Below are 17,554 nucleotides of genomic sequence, written 5' to 3'. Positions count from 1 at the left end.
TTCTCCAGCCTCATTTCTCACTACACTCTTCTTTCCCTCTCATTTTCTACCACAGTGGTTAGTGTGCATCAGAATCATCTGGAGAGCTTTCAGAACACAGATGGCTGCACAACCCAGAGATTCTGAATCAGTAGGTCTGGGATGGGCCCTGATGAGTGTATTTCTGACACTTTTCCAGGGGATGCTGATGCTACTGGTCTGAGGCCCACACTTTGAGTAGCACTGCCTACCATATTTTTGTCTAACACTGAGCCTTTGTATAGAGGTCAGTAACCTTTTTCTGTAAAGGATGGTAAATATTTTGGGCTTTGCAGTCCCTTGGGCCTCCACTGCATTTACTTATCTCTGCCTATTCAGCTCTTTCTCCCCCGCTGGTGTGAAAGCAGTCATAGACAATATGGAATGAGCATGGTTGTATTCCACTAAAGCTTTATTTACAAAAACAGATGATGAGTCGGATTGTTTGTGTATAGCAAACCACAAGCTGTAGTTTGATACAGACAATGCTCCTTCTGACCATAGAGCTTTTGCACAGGCTGTTGTTTTCCTTTGATTGGAATATCCTTCCTTTCCCTATTTGCCCAGTTAACTTGTTCTTAGCTTTCACATCTCACATCAATCATATCATCCCTTTGCCTTTCTTACTTTCTCTCATGCATTCATGGCATTATTCATCCATCCAACAATATTCACTGTGTGCCTTCTAAGTGCTAGGCATTGTTCTAGGTACGAAGGTTATGGAGAAAAGGCAGATAGATCCCTATTATCAGGGGACCTTTATTTTAGTGGGGAAGGTATGTGATAAAGAGGTAAACAAATAGAAAATTAAGTAAGATCTATTGGAAGACAAAATGAAAATACAGGGTGATATGAACAATCATTTGGGAAGGGGTCCCTTTCCTTTGAAGTGATTGGCACAGTCCTAGTTTCACATTTGTTTGTGGGACTGTATGACTTGTATTGTGCTACTTGATCAGGTTGAAACTTTTATGACCTAGAGCCTTTCTGGCTCTGCTTACCATTGTTTACTTATTGTCTAGCACAGAGCCTAGCAGAGACAAGGGTTCAGAAAACACAAACTTGAGCTCTGGATTTCATGAATCACACCTAGAACTATTTGACTTATTCTTTCATAAAACACCCATTCAACTGAGTCAGTACTCTGTCAGAGATACTGGGATGTAAGATTTGTTTGTTTGTTCATTAATTCATTGATTCAATATTTATTGAGCACATATTATGTGCCAGGCCCTGCTGTAGGTCAGGGCACAGAAGGATTAGGTAAAACAGAAAGAATCCTGCCTTCATGGAGTTTACTTTCTGGTTGGGGGGCAGGGGTAGGGCAGAAATTAAATGCTCAAAACATATTGTATTTGACATAAATCATTGCAAAGGACAAAAATAAAGTAGAAAATGGGAGGTAGAGAGTGCTGGGGGTGGGGAGGCAGGCAATTGCAATTTTATATAGATTGGATAGCAAGGGTCTTGTCGGTCAGGTGACTTTTAAGCAGAGATCTGAATGTAGGCAGAGGAGTGAGTCACTGAGCCAAGCTAACATCTGAGCATCTTATAGAGAGAGCAAGCAAGGTCACAGGCACTAAGCTGTCTGGCACATTCTTGGTCAATGAGGAAGCCAGTGCGGCTGGAGTGGAGTAATCAGTAGACTCCATCTGTTGTGGAAATCAGCTCTGTATCAGATGTTATGTCTAAAATGAGATGCAGATAGTGTGGATTCAGGAAATTCTCTGGGTAATGAACCTCTGTACAACTGGTGACTAGCTTCTCAGAAGAAAAAAATCTCTTCAGTCATGACAATGAAGGAAAAGTTGAGATTTTATCAACTTTTCCAAGGTTAGACATTCTCTTCTTGTACCAGCTACCCCTGAAATAAAATCACTGAAGTATATTAGTTCAGTGGCATGAGGTTAGGGAGTTTTGAGGTCCAGGTTTACCAGGAGATATTGCAGAACGATCCCTAATTTTGAGTGCTTTATCTGGAGGAGTTACTGGGTAGACTTTAAGGAGATCCTGCCTTTTACTTGACATGGTATAGCACGGACTGCCAGTTAGTTTCCCATAGCCATTTTCACTTCTCCTACACTAATAGAACTCCCAAATTTATTTGAGGATATGGCCATGCACAGGAAAAGCATTTGCTAGCCTCTCTTACAGCTAGATGTGGCCACATGGTAAGATCTAACCAATGGATATGATATATGGTATGCACAATGCAATCAAGTATCTTGAAGGGGGAGAATAGTTCGTTGTTTGCCTTTTCTCCTACCTCCTGGTAGAATAGAGTTAAAATGACCAGGACTTGAGCAACCATCTTGGACCTTACTGAAGAGACATTCTAGCAACAATGAAAGGGAGGTCTGGAAGGTGGCAGAGTTCCTTAGGATTTGTAAGCTGTCAAGTTGACACTGGACTGTTCATAAATTTTATGGGAGATAATAAATCTCAGTTTTAAGACTTTCTTAATTTGGGTTTTTAGTCACATGCAGTAAAACATAATTATAACTAACATATCTGGATTTTATGGAGCCACAGAGGTATGAGAAAATAGAAAAAATATAGGTGTTTATTTTGGGGGCCCTTAAATTAAATATAGTCAGTATGAGAACTGTGCATGTGTTTCAGAATGAAATTTCTTTTATTATTTGTTTTTATTACAAAAATAATCCATGCTCGTTTAAAAAAGAACAGACAGGCAACCAAAAAATAAAATTAAAATAAGCCCATCATCATTCCACCACCTAGAAACAATCAGTTAATCCATGGTGTATTAACTTTTATATATATATTTTAAAAGGGGATAATATCTTACAAATAGTTTTGTGACTTGCTTTTTTTGGCTTAATGTATTGTGAACATTATTCTGTATCAAAGAATGTATTTTTTGCAGTCAAGTTTTTAATGGCTTTCTGATATAGCATTGTGTGGACATGTCATACTTTATTTGACCACATTCCTATAACTGTCTATTTAGGTGGTTAATAATGTTGTAATGAATATCCTTGTTGCTAAATCTTGGCACAGACTTTGAATCAGTTCCTGAAGATGTATCCCCTGAGTAAACAGTGTCATGAGCACATGAGAGCTTGGCCAGTTTCCAGTGAAGAAGACAAAGGGGTGGATGCGGGGCCTGAGGTCAGTGCTGCCTCACACAAACTAATGCTGTTGCAGAGCCGTTCTAGTGGGATGCGGTTCAAGGCGAGGGGTGATGCCGACTGGTCTGGGTCATAGACCAGCGGTGGAAAGGTGTCAAGTTGATAATCCTATATTGAGCCTTAGGGACTGAGGTTTGGAGTGTGGGGGACAGGTAGTTTCTTGAAAGCAGTGATTCTCAGACTGCTTCCTGGACACCAGCAGCATTAGCATCACCTGGGAACCTATTAGAAATGCAAATTCTTAAGGCTCACCCCAGAACTTGTTAGGCCCTGTAATCCATGTTTTATCAGGCCTTCCTGGTGATACACATGTCACTGAAGTTTAAGAACTATCCTAAGAAAAATAAGGATGCTTGTACCAAATAGAGAAGGACTCCCATATAGGCAAAAACTTACAAGAATTTAAAATTTTCCTTCCACTAAAATTCTATAATGCTCTATTTATGGTTTATTTAATTTATACTCCTATATTCTTTCTCTCACAGACTACACAGTTCTTGAGGATAGAGAGGGCTGCTGTTTGACTGTGTATCCTCTTAGCACAGGGTGGTAGGTGTGCTTGACATCTTCTGTGTGCCCCTTCCCATCCACTTCCCATCCTTTTCTGCTCTCCCCAAAGGTTGACCTCTGTGCATCATGTCAGTGGTCTCTGGTGTCCTTTTTATCCCATTTAGGTTGGGTCAGTGGACAGTTCTAGCCACTCCCCAAAATGGAGGCAGAGGGAAGAGTGAGGTAAGGATTTCTGTTCTTTCCCCGTGAGTGCTCTTCATACCAGGTATGCATCCCCCATCCCCCCTAGAGGCCCTTGTTCCTCTAAAGGTAATTTCCACTATTGGACTCTCTCTTTCCAGGGTTTGGTAGCCACTCCCTACCGTGGTCCCTCTGGCCTAGGGGCCACACGGCTTCACTGCTGCTAGCCCCAGGTACCCACCCCACCCCCCCTTGAGATTACTATATGCCCATGCCTTTGTACTTTGCCTCTTTGTAAATAAAACATCTAGGGTTATTTGAGTGTGCATCTATTTTCAGCTGAGACTTGATTGATAGAATCTATACCTAATAAATATTTGTTAATGAAATTGGAACATTTTCAAAAATATTTTTTTTTTCTGTCAAAAACAAGGTATACACATACACTCTATCATATAAAATCCTTCGGTGAAGTTCTTTTAAGATGGAAAACTTAAACCTTCATTTAGCCTTGCTAAGAAAAATAAGTCCTAAAATATTTATAAGGAATCTGGACAAATACTCTATTATTCATATTCTTGGTTTAAATCATTGCAAAAGGGTAAGGCGGGATCTTCTTTAAATCCCATTTATAGTGATAACATGAGCCCTTGGCCTATACAAAATCCCAAGGGATTTGCCTATTTATGAAGATGGGCAATGCCTTAATTTATTTTCAAAGTTAATTTTTCAAAATTATAATGACATAAATTAAAGGCACTTTGAGTTATATTGTAAGCCAAATAAATTAGTTTTAGTCTTGACATGTGTAAATTATACCGTGGTATTTCAGAAGAGAAATGTTCCCCATGGCCATTGATGGGCCCTCACCCTGTGGTTTATAAATCAAAGGTGCAATTTGAGAATAAAACACTTTTTATGAAATAGAATGTCAAGAGCTCCTTGTTAAATTTGCTGTAGCAATTAAGTTCTCAGGTGAGAAAATGCCTCTTTTTCAATGTTTTATTAACTCTGTCATTCAGTACTCCATTTATAGGAGCAACTCTTCATAGTAAGTACACATTAGGATGACTTTTCACCTCAATTTAAATGAAAAGTTTGAGAGGAGGAATTGGTTCCTATCCATGTGCTCGAATAGCAATGGAAACTGGATCTTTGCCAGTTTGCAGAGAAGAACGAGGAGGGGAGAAGAATGGCACTTGGTCAGCCTGGCCCAGGCTGGCTGGTGTGGAGGTGGAGACATCCCCAGGATCTACCTGCCATCTGGGGCGGCTCTCTCCATGTACCACTGGCATTGTCTCCTAAATCATGGCGTTGGCCCTTGTCTCTGGCCAAGCCTCAGATTCTCATTGATCACAACTTTTAGGTAAAAGTGTGATGGTCAGTTTCATGTGTTCACATTGGGTTTTAAATCAGGAAGAAGGTTGTAGGAAAGAGAGAGAGAAAGAGGAAGAAGGTAACAGAGACACACAGCTATACACATGACTGTCTTTGTCTTCTGTAATTATTCCAAGGAAAATAATCACATTGAGGAGATTATTTCCTTCTGCAATAAGGATCACTGGGTTTAGAATCAGTCAGCCCCATATTTAAATTTGGCCTTTGCTGATGACCTGTTGTGGACTCCAGGTAATCTTTGCTAAACCTTAGTTGCTTCACTTACTGACTAGTGATAACTTCTATTCATAGGGCAAGTATGAGGTTAAATGAGTAAATTTCACAGAAGCAAAATTGCTTTATAAGCTATAAAGCATGTCAGTGCCCTCCTAGAACACACCTGTAGTTGTATAGGTTGGGTCCATTACTGCAGTGAGGGAGAATGATCCCATGGGGAAATACGAGGCAACTTAGAGGGTCTTAGAAAAGACTTTGAGAGGTTTGGCCTGGAGTCAGGTGGTTTGGGGAGGGTTTAAAGTAGAGGGGCTTTGCTGTGTACTGGCACTTTCCCCTCACTGATCACAGCTGAATGCATCAGGGCTGGGGCCCGACCCCAAGTGGCCTGTCCGTAGGATGAACAGTGAGTGACCCATGGCCATGGCTTGGCCAGATGTGTTTGCTTGGACCAGTCAGATAGTTCTTCCAGAAACTGGAAAACTAAGAGACAGACCCACCTAATGGTGGGTGCAAAAGGCTGTAGAATACCATGAGGAAGAAAATGTACAAACTGACGTTATTAGGGTCATAAAAAAAAGAGAAAGAAACAGATTAGAGGTGGAGATCCCAGATGGAGAGAAAAATGAGGACGACAGAGTTGAAGCCCAGACTAAGGAAGAGACTCTCTGATAGGAGGGCTGGCCTCAGAGCTTCCTTAGGGCTGGACCACTTCCCAGTTCTAGCCATGACCTTACTGTGCAAAAGTTCCTTCCTCATGCACCAGCTCCAATGGACCTCTGGTTTTTGCCACAGAATGATTTAAGTAACTATCTGCAATGTTAGAGATTTAAAGACGTGTGGACATCATCTAGCCTTTGCTTTCCAGTTGAGGAGACTTAGTTTGAGGAAAAGGAATTTACCTGCTTAAGCTGACAAAATAAGCTGGAGGTGGGATGTAGATAGAACTACATGTCCATCTTTAGGATGTACATATATGAACACACACTGTGCTTCTTATTAAGGATGATGATCACATTTAGGGGAAGTCTGCTTTCCAAAAAAGTCCTTCATGGAGATGGAGTAGATGACTACCTGCATGGTTTTAGGGGAGCACTATAAAGTTCTCTTCCTCCTTCCCTGCTCTCCCCACCCCCTGTGGATGCTGGTACATCACTTCTCAGATCGTTGCAAAGAGTGTGTGTGTGTGTGTGTGTGTGTGTGTGTGTGTGTGTGTGTGTGTGTTAAATCCTTACCCACAGTGCTTGGTGCATAGTAAAAGCTAAATGGATAGTATTTCTAAAAATACATAAAGCTGCTGTTCTAATTCATTTAAGCATGGTTTCAGAACTCATGAGAGTCAAAGATGATGCTCTTAATAGTAATGTTAGCTAGGCTTTTTACATTTAGCTTAAAACAAAAACTGGAGGATACCATCAGTAGTATGTCGTTGACATCACCTGTGCTGATACAAGTGGAAAATATCGTAAATTAGTCTAGCACATACTGGGATCTAGCTCCCTATTGAAGCTCCTTTAACAAACACAAACATTGTAACATTGTTATCCCCATTTTATAGATGGGGAACCCAAGGCTCAGAGCAGCTGAGGGGCATATAGGGATGTTCTCTCTGTAGGGAATAATGTGAGAATCCAGGGCACTTGGAGGTGGGGAAGAGAGTGTGCCAAGTTGGGGTCAGCTTTCCTAACTTCACTCTTTTGTCCAGGACCAGTGCTCCATCCCAGGAACTTGCAAATAAAGGGCACTCTCTCCATCTAGCTGTGAGGGTAATTCTTTTCTGTCCAGGCTTAATGTCACCAACATGATTAGCACCTGTATCAGGGAAATCGCCTCCCTGGTGTACATCCACCTTTCTCATTCCTCTCTGTCTCTGCAGGTGATGAGAATGGCAGCTTGAGGTTAGAGAACATTTGTGGCATAATGAAAGTAGCCAGTATGGGTCCAGTGGAGCCTCCAGATCAGCAGAAGTGGGAAAGAAGTGGCTGTGTGACTTTCTGCGGTGCAGTGTATGTTTACTTGAAAAGTTCTTTTAAAAACTTGGAAAATGTGAAGCTCCATTCCTTTCAAGAGAATGGGTTGAAAAGCTGTAGTTTTAGGTATATGGGGTCCTAATGCTGCTTATGAGCAAGGCATTGCTGACTTGGAAGGCAAAGTACTTGCTGGATTTTGGTTAGGAGTTTATACAGGCTGACTGCCACACATTTATTTAGAGGGTATTATCTTTTAATGAAGCAGCTCTTTAAGAAGCTATGTGGACTGAATACTTAAATTTTCCAAGCTTTCTGACAGTTTTAAAAATAATTCTAGGCATATTTTTAAAGCTGTCAGGGTTAAGATATTTATTTTGATTTTAGTATTTTTATTCACATGTTAAATTCACTTAAGAGAAATCATTACTAGTTTGAATTTGTACACATTACCCCTCTTAGAGACCTTAAGAACTTAATTATAAAATAAATTTTTGATTGCTATTTCGTGTGTTAAATGCCCACTTTCTATTATATACTCATTGATTTTTTTAAAACAAAGTTTCATCTAAAATAGAATATTCTATTTATGGATAGCACTCATTAAGTATAGCTTTGGCATTTATACAGAGTATATCTACCAAGATATCATAAAGTCAGTCTGGATATTAAAAGCTTGTATTCTTAAAATATTTCTGAGACTTTTTATACTAGGAAATGTTATTTGAAAAATTACAGCTAGGGGTGCCTGGGTGGCTCAGTCATTAAGCGTCTGCCTTCAGCTCAGGTCATGATCCCAGGGTCTTGGGATCCAGCCTTGTGTCTGGCTCCCTGCTCCATGGGGAACCTGCTTCTCTGCCTCTGCTCCTCCCCCCACCCGACTTGTGCGCTCTCTCTCTCTCAAATAAATAAAATCTTTAAAAAAAGAAAAGAAAAGAAAAATTACAACTAATTTTGCCCAGTAGAGTTAATTTCCCAATGTTTTTATTGATATAGTTGTCCACAAACAAAACAGTTCACTGCTATGTGTCAGTGTGTGTATATGTGTCTGTGTGTACACTTTAAAGATTTATTTATTTTAGAGACAGAGAGAGGGCGCAAGAGGAGGGGCAGAGGGAGAGGGAGAGAATCTCAAGGTGATTCCCCACTGAACTCAGAGCCTGATGTGGGGCTTGATCCCAGGACCCTGTGATCATGACCTGAGATGAAATCAAGAGTTGGATGCTCAACCGACTGAGCCACCCAGGCACCCCTACTTTAAAAAGTGTATTACATTTTTGGTAAAGGTAGACAGACACCAACTTGAGCATTTTTGGACTGACTTTAATATAATATCAGAACTTATCTGATAGTACAGATATCCATTTACCTGAATAATTTGACCCTTCTCTTCTGGTTTGTAATCATTAATTTTTGTTTCATGAAATTAAGCAGGAGAATTAAATGACATCTCTGTGTTATAAATAGTATAGATTCATTTTAATAGGTTGCTTGATCCTCTCTTTTAGGAGAGTCTCTTTATCTTGCCAACATGACCTTCTTTTCAGCTTGCTGTTATCTGAAAAATAGCCTTTGTTATTCTTTGGAACTTTTCCACTCTTTGTGGCCTCTGATGTTTTTATCATTGTTCAGACACTTAGCTTTGCTCACATAAAAGTATTTTTTTTTACAAGTTTCAATGTACTTGCCAAAATACAATAGCAGTTGTTAGCTAATCATTATTGTATGGGAGCAGACAAAAGCTCTTTAAAATGAGTGTAGGTTTGTTCTCCAGCAACAATAATTCAGAAACTCAGTTTTATCTGTCATTCTGTGGCAGTGACAGAGGCTGAAGCTTGACTTGAACCTCTGATAAGGGATGAAAAAAAAGGAAATGAACATCAGTGAGGACTATTTGAATGGGTTGGAATGAATGTGAAATTTAGTTAATACTAGATGCATTGCCATACCTGTGTCATGGATAGTTCCAGTCTCCCTCTCATTATTCCTATGCCCAGCATAGCTAACTATGGGCCAGGTTACACAGAACTGCCCATGGGTGTTGTAGACATTTATTGTTTTGTGGCCATGCAGAATCTTCTGAAAAGTCTTTTTCAATATGAATCCTTCCTACCCTGGGTAGGTGCTGAATACTCATTTTCCCACACTCCCTCGCTGCTGGGTGCAGGCATATGACTTAGGCTCAGGCAGTAAGATGCAAACACATGATAGGTTTGAGTCAGGTGGCAGGAGGAGGAAGCAGATGGGGCATGGAGTTTGTTTTCTGGGGAGCATCATGGTGGAGGCATCTGGTTTTGGGGATAGTGGTAGGTGTGGGAATCCTGATGCTCTGGGCCCGTCAGTGGACCAAACTTAGTATCTTTGTCCTGGAGGCAGTGGGACCTTCACTGGGGCAGTTATGAAGTGGGGTTCAGAGTTACTTCTTGCTGCAAACCTCGCTGCTACCTCTTGAATATAATTTTAAGATCTCATTAATTTTGAAAAATTCATTTATTTGTTTATTTTATTTTTAAGTTGTACAATGTGATTTCATTTTTAAGGTGTATAATGTGATGATTTCATGTATGTATACATTATGAAGTGATTACCACCTCACATAGTTACTTCTTCGGTGTGTGGTGAGAACACTTAACATCTACTTCTTAGCAGATTTCAAGTCTACAGTACAACGTTAATCACCGTGCTGTGCATTAGATCCCCAGAACTTATTTGTCTTACAACTGGAAGTTTGTACCCTCAGACCAACATCTCCCCAGTTCCTCTACTCCTAAGCCCCTTGCAACCCCTGTTCTACTCTCTGGTTATATGAGTTTAACTTTTTCAGATTCCACATCTAAGTGAGATTGTAAAGTATTTGTCTTTCTGTGACTGACTTATTTCACTTAGCATAATGTTTTTCAGGTTCATCCATGTTCTCACAAACAGCAGGATTTCCTTCTTTTTTATGTCTCTTTTATGGGAAAACACATAAAGGAACCGGTATGAGAAGAATCTAAACAGTTACCGTAGAGTTGTATGGAACAGTTAACTTGGACATATGTCTAATTAATTATAACGTTGTAACACAGCCTTCTTACTTGGGATAGGCGCAGTGTTTTAGCCAAGGGTTATAAGGGGGACACGGTACCATCTCTGACTCTAGGCTTTTTGGGGCCATTCTTTTCTTAGGTTCTTCTGTCAGTTTGCCAAGCTTTCATTTGCTACAGGCCATCTATGTCTAGAAACAGGCTAATTATAGGAAGATAGTCTTGGGGGTTATGTCTCTCTGTGGTTTTCAGTTAATTTTCTGAAGTATAAGGCTTTCTGCCCCTGATACCGTCAGTGTTGCTGTGGTTGTGGTGTTTTCTTGTTCTACCTTTGGTTCTTGCTCCAACTTTGCTACTTTGAGTTCACCATTTGAGAAGGATGTCTGCTCTGGGGTGTCAGAAAAACCACGGTGCATCACCAGTCCTTTGTACTGTTCTGGTTGGTCATGCTGGGTCCTACTACGTTGTGCTGTTTCCTGCGGTGTGCTGTCCTAGTCTGAGCTGCTCCTGGAGTCTCATCCTAGGCTCTCTTTCTTTTAGTTATCTGCCTTTCCTGGAATGTAAGCTCCTTGAAGGCAGGAATCCTGCTTTGGTCCCTTCTCAGTTCTTAAGCGTGAGAGCAGTACTGGGTACATACCCAGGAGTACTTAAGAAGGCATCAGAGGCCGTGTTGCCCTGAGGGGCCCCAAGAAATATTGGGGCTGCACACATCAGACATACTGATATCGCCTCACCATCCCTCTGGTCTTGCTTGTTCTCTTGGCCACAACGACCAGTAACCAGACCTATTCACTGGGTCTCTAAGTGAGACTTAGCTTTATCTTCTGAGTGTCATGTTTGTGATGTCTTACAAGTAGCCTTCATGACACCTTCATGACTCCTTTTGTTAAGGCTTATTGGGGTATTTAGGAAGCTCATTTGGACTTTTAGGGCACATGCTTGTTTGGACCCCTAAGGAACAACAGATTCTTTTTTCTATTATTTTTTTCCTCTTCTTTTTCTTCAAAATAGGTCCCATTTTTCCCACAGCTACTGGACGGTGGACAAAATCGTTGCTCTTCAAGATGTCCATCGACAGATGAATGGATAAAGAAGAGGTGGTATATATACACAATGGAATGTTACGCAGCCATCAAAAGGAACGAGATCTTGCCATTTGCAACGACGTGAATGGAACTGGAGGGTGTTATGCTGAGTGAAATAAGTCAATCAGAGAAAGACATGTATCATATGACCTCACTGATATGAGGAATTCTTAATCTCAGGAAACAAACTGAGTGTTACTGGAGTGGTTGGGGGTGGGAGGGAGGGGGTGTCTGGGTGATAGACATTGGGGAGGGTATGTGCTACGGTGAGCGCTGTGAATTGTGCAAGACTGTTGAATCACAGATCTGTACTTCTGAAACAAATAATGCAACATATGTTAAGAAAAAAGAAAAAGAAGAAGATAGCAGGAGGGGAAGAATGAAGGGGAGTAAGTCGGGGGGGAGCCGAACCATAAGAGACGATGGACTCTGAAAAACAAACTGAGGTTTCTGGAGGGGAGGAGGGTAGGGGGATGGGTTAGCCTGGTGATGGGTATTGAGGAGGGCACATTCTGCATGGAGCACTGGGTGTTATGAACAAACAATGAATCATGGAACACTACATCAAAAACTAATGATGTAATATATGGTGATTATCATAACAATAAAAAAATTAAAAAAAATCGTTGCTCTTAATAAAGTCACAATGTATTTTAAACTGCTGTGGTCCTAGAAAACAAGATAAATAAAGAGAAGGTTTTGGAGTCCTTTGAAATATATCCATGCTGAGTGGATTACATCTGTAGAAAATGCAAATGATTAAGTGAAAAGTAAAATACTTATTGCACCATTCAATTCTATAATTACAAGTATCTGAATATTCAGGAATACTTCCAAACCATGGTATATTAAAATGTGAGAGTCGGAAAGAACCTTAAAACTTATTTTACACTATATAACAGACAAATGATGTGTATCCAGAATATACAGCAAACTCATATAACTTGATAATAAAAAGCAAAGTAACTCCACAAAGACAAGCTAAATATCTGAATAGACACTTTAAAAATAGGCTATAGTGATGGGCAATAAGAATATGAAAGGATGGTCAGGATAATTATTAGGGAAATGCAAATTAAAACCACAGAGTGGTAACACTACACACCCATTAAAATGGCTAAGATGAAAAAGACTGACCATACTAAGTGTTCATAAAGATGTGAGGAACCAGAATTCTTCAACCCTGCTGGTGGGAATACAAAATGGTACAACCACATCAAGAGAGATGTTCGACAGTGCTTTTTTAAAGCGTAAAACATATGCTCACTACATGACCCAGCCACTCCACTCTTAGGTACTTACCCAAGAAAGACCAACACATATGTCCATACAAAGACCCAGGCCCACATTTCCATGCCAACTTTACTTCTAATACCCTGGATGGAAATGACCCAGGTATCCATTAACAGATGATGGCATACCAAAGGAAAACTGCTCAGCAATAAAAAGGAATCAACTACAGTTGCATACGACAACGTGGATGAATCTCAAAATCATTTGCTGAGTGAAAGAGGCCAAAGCAAAAAGAAGAATATGTAATATATGATTTCATTTATATAAAATTCTAAAAATGCAAGCAAGCCAATCTATAATGACAGAAGGCAGAGCAGTGGTTGCCTGGGGACAGGGATGGAGAGAGGAATGAATTACAGAGGGCACAGCAAACTTTTACAGATGTATATATTTTGTCCAAATTACATGTAGCACATTTCTCCTTACACTCTGGATGAGTAGATATTTGAAAATATGTTTTCTTTTTCATATTTCCTGTCTATATTATTCCTACAAAAGAAAGTTGCTTGGGTGCTTGTCTTTTCTACATGGTTTGTGAGTTAGTTTTGTCATTCACCATAAACTAGTATTTCACAGTTAATGAGAATCTTTTATACTTTTTCTTCACTCCACAGACTGTATGCTCATTCACTCTGGGCATACCTTTTTTTTTTTTCTTTTTAAATAACCAAGAAATTCAATAAAAGTGATGCAGTGAAGAAAAACAGCTTTGTCTGCCTGAGAGGAGTCACCGAACAAAATTATAGCTTTAATTTTCAGTCTGACCTTGTAATTTGTTTGAAGTTTTGGGATTTCAAAAGAAATAGACTGTTCACCAAGGAACACACCGTCCCCTTTCCCATGGGAGATTATGAAAACTAAAGCCTTGGGTCTAATAATCTAATAGCAACAGCCACATTGCTGTTTGCTGTCCATTTCCGTGCCTATAAAGAATGGAAACGGGTTATATCCAATTTTGGTCATCATCATTTCCAAAGTAACCTCTTGGTCTCCGCCTGAATTTGAAGGAATCATGGCATGGTTTAGTGTTTCTCAAACTTTAATACACATACAAATCACCTGGGGAATCTTAAAAGGCAGGTTTTCTTGCGGTAGATCTGGGGCAGAGGCTGAGGTTCTGCATTTCTAACAAGCCTGTGGGTGATGCCCAAGCTGCTGGTCCATGGAACACACTTGGCACAAGGGCACAGGTAACACCAAAATGGTACACAACCCTCCTATTATTTGTTTGCTTTTAAAACAAATTCCTCTTTGCCTAGAGATAGCCATGTACCTTAGAGAAGTTCAAAACACTGACCGTTTTTTTAGTCTTTGTCATGAAATAGTCATCATGAACGATGTTGTGTGAAGCTCTTTGTGAAGTTGGGACCAGACAGGAAGCAGTTAAAAGACTGAAGAGAATAAGGGGAGAGGGACTGCTAGTGTGTTTCCAAGCTGTACTGTCTATGGGGACTGTGTTCAAATGGATGTCAGGTCAGTGTGCGGGAGTAGATTGCATCCTTAGCCTCAGTTTTTCAACCATCTAGATATTCATGCCTTTTCCCCTGTAGATTTCCAGTGGAGGAATGACAGTCCTGCTTCTTGATTCAGGGCTTGGCTTTAGCCAATGGGGTGTTAGTGGATATGACACAAACTTTGGATAGTTCATAGAGATATTTAGGAAGCAGAATTAATAACTCTTGACATTGACTGGGATGTGATGGGTAAGGAAGTAGGAATATCGAATTTGAAGTTTCTAGTTTGTAACAACTGGTGGTGCTGTTCATGGAGACAGAGGATTTTGGAGAATTGGATCACAAGTTTAGTTTTAGATATGTGGTTTTGCGGTACTTGTAATATATAGGGAAATGTTAAGTAGACAATTGAGCATTTTTTTTTTTTAGCTCAGAGGAGAGGCATGAGCTGGACACATAAATTTTAAAGTCATTATTACTGAGATGGTAATAGAAGCTAGGAGACAAAATATGAAGCCAGGAGGAAAGGTTGTAGAGACATCCTTGGGGAATATCAATATTTAAAGGGGAATTAGCAAAGGATACCAAGAAGGTAAGAGGAGAACTACACAAATGCAGTGCCATGGAAGACAAGCCTAGGGCAGAGTGGTCAGCTCTATTGAATGCAGCTAAAAAGATCAGGAAACTGAGGAATGACACAGATCTATTGCATTTAGCATTTAAGCAACATGGAAGTTATTAATAAATTTGGCAGTAGTCAACTGGCCAGACAGGGGCAGAAGCCAGGGTTTACTGGGCTAATGAGGGAATAGAAGGTAAGAGAATAAAGGTGGGAAAGGCTGATGCAGAAGGGAATATATTCTCCAAGCATCCACAATTTCTGTTTTGTGCAGAAGCAAGCCTGATGTGTGTGGCAGCAGGGAAAAAACTACACGGGCTGAAAAAGTGTTCATGGATAGTTCAGAAAGTAGATATTACATTTACCAGTGCAACGAGGAGTTAGGTTGCATTGGTCCAGATGTCAAAAATTCATGATTTGGATAAAGGCTTTGCTCAAAATTACCTATAACTTTATTATAAAAGAAGGATAAATAGTATTTGTCCTTGTATAAATAAGGTTAATGGGCATGGTTGCCATATGCAGAAGGAAACAGTTTTTGGTACATCTTTTCATAAAACCATTGATCTGATGATGACCTATCTTTCCCATTTCTGTTGGATATGAAATTCCATGCAGGAAGAATACCAACTGTTATCTCATAATTGTATCTCTGGCACCTAGAACATCATCTGGTACCAGGAAGGGGTTCATTTACTGTTTGTTGAATAAATGAATGCTAGTTCTTTCTTTATTATTCTAGGAGTTGCTATGTACTCAGAAGGAATACAGCCATACCTTGGCAAGAGTACTCAATGCTCCTGACTCTTCTGAAGGTTGAGTAACTCAGTCTTGACATTTTACCAATAAGCCCCAGTCAGGGAGGATATAGTGTTCTGGAAAACTCGCCATTGAAATGAGCTCAGCATGACTTAGACGGAGCCAGATGGAATTCTGCTTTCCGGAAACCTTGGGTAAATAGCAAGTGAATGGAGTACTGCAAAATGTAATTGTTTGCATTTGCTAGCAAACCTTTGCTATTACCCAGCCATCAAAGGGAGCGTGCTCAGTATGTGAGTGCACAGAACTGAATGGTACCTGAGGAGCCCCGGGAGTTTACAAACCTCTCTCATGATTCTTCCTCAATGCCAGCAAGGATATGAGAAACATTGCGTTTGGCTGTAACAAGTGCTCGGACTTTTTACTTAATCAGAATTTGCATTGTTTTCTCATTACAGTATTAAAATGTGAATTTTGCCTCCATGTGCTGTGGAAATAACAAAGCCCCATAACAGTTGGTTTTATCTGTAGCACCTTCCGTCTTAGACTCTCCAAGGATCTCATAAGCTGATAATGTTCTTTCCAAATGAGCTATTTTGTAATCACACTCCACATGATTGTTTAAAATGATTATTATTGTTTCACCTTAATATAAAAAGATTGATTTGCCAATAGAAAACTGAGTTTACTCAGGAATGCTTGTGTTAACTGCCTCTTGGCTCATCAAGGTCTGTGGGAATCTGGAGACTGAAATGCAAATGTTAGTTTCTGGTTCTGTACATTTCAAGAAAATTAGGAGCTAAATTTACATATTCAAAGACAAATTTTGCTATTCTACCTTAGTGTTCAGGGTGGGGTATGGCCCGGGCAAAAAGAAGGAAAGATGAAGTGGATGGAGAGTGCTCATTTTGGGAAGATGTGGGATGGGGGCATAGAGTGAGAACTACAGATGCATTTCTCCCTTCCCCTGTCCTAGGTTTAGGATTAGGTCGTGATTTCCAACCATGTGAAGCTTTCTTTTGTCAAGCATTGCTGAATTTCCAGCACTCTTTTGGGTATCTATTGGCTTTTGTTTTGTTTTGTTCTGATTAAGCAGGTGTCATCTTGCTCAAGAGATCATACCAATGACTGATTTTAGTGCCTCTCTTCATTGCCTTAGTCACTGCCTACTACTCGTTGATACTTTCCTGACAGTATCCAGACTGCTTTTAGGTGAAAAAAATTTTTTTTTATTTGAGTATAGTTGGTACCCTATGTTACAATGGTTTCAGGTGTACAACATAGTTATTTGCCAACTCTATACGTTATGCTATGATCATCAAAGTGTAGCTCCCATCTGTCACCATACAACACTATTACAATCACTGACTATATTCCCTAGGCTGTGCCTTTCATCACCGTGACTTATTCATTCCATAATTGGAATCTTGTATCTTCTACTTGCCTTGAGCAATCTTGCCCATCCCCCCACCCCCCCCCTCCTCTGGCAACCATCAGTTTCTTCTTTGTATTTATAGGTCTGAATCTACTTTTTTTTAAAAGTAGGTGAAAGAAAAAGTAGGTAAAAAATTTTATGATGTGATACTTGGAGGTTTCTATTTTATGATCCTTCTGCTTACTTTATACCAAGACTCTACATTATGTAGGTCAAAATTTTTTACTAACCATGTATGGTTATTTTCCTATTCTGAAATCACTTCTCCTTTATCCACTGAGATGACTAACTCTCCATGTCAGGGTTGGCAAACTTTTTCTATAAAGGAAAGAGTAAATATTTTAGGCTTTGTGGTCCGTGAAGTGTCTCCGTTTCAAGTACTTAGCTATACCATTGTGCAAATACCACCATATGCAATATGTAAGTGAATGGGTGTGGCTATGTT

At 40.0% G+C, this 17,554-nt stretch overlaps 1 long non-coding RNA gene across 1 annotated transcript in view; it reads left to right on the top strand.

Moving 5' to 3' along the window:
- LOC113917880 overlaps positions 1-11,632 on the top strand; it is a 184,511-nt gene extending 172,879 nt beyond the window's left edge. Inside the window, exon 4 of the long non-coding RNA XR_003518387.1 lies at positions 11,476-11,632. This is a non-coding gene — a long non-coding RNA (uncharacterized LOC113917880). The remainder of the gene's footprint in view (positions 1-11,475) is intronic.
- The last annotated feature ends 5,922 nt before the right edge of the window (positions 11,633-17,554 follow it).

Source organism: Zalophus californianus, chromosome 1 (assembly GCF_009762305.2).
Source record: "Zalophus californianus isolate mZalCal1 chromosome 1, mZalCal1.pri.v2, whole genome shotgun sequence".
Lineage (NCBI taxonomy): Eukaryota > Metazoa > Chordata > Mammalia > Carnivora > Otariidae > Zalophus > Zalophus californianus.
This window is presented reverse-complemented; position numbering and strand designations above follow the sequence as displayed.